At 55.6% G+C, this 1,580-nt stretch overlaps 1 pseudogene; it reads right to left on the reverse strand.

Moving 5' to 3' along the window:
- Positions 1–403: 403 nt before the first annotated feature.
- Positions 404–1,580, reverse strand: part of LOC119291891 — a 9,452-nt pseudogene continuing 8,275 nt past the window's right edge.

Raw genomic sequence — 1,580 nt, forward strand, 5'->3', positions numbered from 1 at the left:
CATCTGGAAGACGGAATATCTACTGGGCTCGTGGTTCGTGGATGACAGATATGGTTTCCTCCTTCGGCGTCTTAGTCGTGATGGGGTGCTAGATCTGGAGTTCGATGGCGTGTCCGGGGTGTTGCCCCGGTCTGATTCGTTCAACGGTAACGGCTTCACTTTTGGTGAGCCACCTTGGAAGTCCGCAAAGCTGCATATCAGCGATGGAGCCGCGTCGAGCTCGGGTGAGGTGGTGATTCGTCATTCTTTTCTTCGGTGGCTGCTGTGGTGGTGCCGGAGGCAGTTGACGAGAATTGGTGTCAAGCTCCGAGATGTTCTGCTATCTTTTCAGTTTTGTCATGTCGGTCTTTACGTGATTTGTACTTTGTTCTTTATGATATGAATGAGACACGTATTACCATGCAAAAAAAATTGAACACATAAATAAACACTCCAGAACAAGCTTGTCATAGAAAAATTCTACCTACAATCAACCTTGACTGAGTGGTGGCCGCGCTGATGCTCCCATTGATGATGTAGAAGTGCCACTGCTGCTGCCGTTTGTTGCAGATGAAGATGTAAATCTTCGTGTGCCAACCGGCGGCATGTAATATGCAATCGGCATCAGCGTAGGGAGACTCGGGAGCGACGCCTCTGACCGCAACACGTTTACAGCCTGCCTGATAGACGGTCTCATTTTGAAGTCGAGCTGAGAACACCAGAGCCCAACAATCATCACACGCTCCATCTCCTGGGCATCAAACTTTCCACCCAATCGCTGGTCGGCGGCGTCTAGAATCCTATCCTTGCCATACAGATCCCAGACCCACTGAGCTAGGTGGACCGCGTCATCCTCCTCCGGCTGGGGTACCACCACAGGCCGCCTGCCGCAAGCAGTCTCGAGGAGGACGACACCGAAGCTGTATACATCTGACTCGGGGTTGGTCTTGCCAGTGGTCATGCACTCTGGATCCATGTACCCCATCGTGCCTGCGAAATCTGTTGTCAGTGATCTTCGGCCATGTTGGACGAGCTTGGCGAGCCCGAAGTCACCGAGCTTTGCCTTGAACGACGAGTCTAGCATAATGTTGCTTGGCTTGATGTCCTGTTAGACTATGTATAGCTTCTGTACTTATGTACGTATTGTAACACATTCATTATATATAATGAGATAAGCCACCCTTAGAGGTTTGTGCTGGTTTCCCCAAAACTTATTGTTTTACATGGTATCACGCTAGGTTACGATCGCTTCCGCTTCCAAACCCTAATACCCGCACCGCCGCCGCAGCCGCCGCCGCCTTCACCGCCACCATGTCGAGCGCCGCCACCACCGGTTCCACTGCTGCGGGGTTCCTCCCGGCCTCTCTTGCGGCTCTGCTCAACCTCCCGCTCGATGCCGTCGCCGTTCCGGCTCCGATCGGAACCAGGAGCATCGGCTCCGTCTACTCCACGCCGCCGGCGCCCTCGCTTGGGCGCGGCCTCGTGGTCCACATCGCGGCGCCGCCGTCCGCTGCGGACTCCGCGGGCGTCGTCCCGCTGCTCCTGCCGCCAGCGGATCACACCGCCCCGCTGGCGGGGTTGGCGGCGTCCGCCCCGGCCGC

This window comes from Triticum dicoccoides, chromosome 4B, assembly GCF_002162155.2.
Source record: "Triticum dicoccoides isolate Atlit2015 ecotype Zavitan chromosome 4B, WEW_v2.0, whole genome shotgun sequence".
NCBI lineage: Eukaryota > Viridiplantae > Streptophyta > Magnoliopsida > Poales > Poaceae > Triticum > Triticum dicoccoides.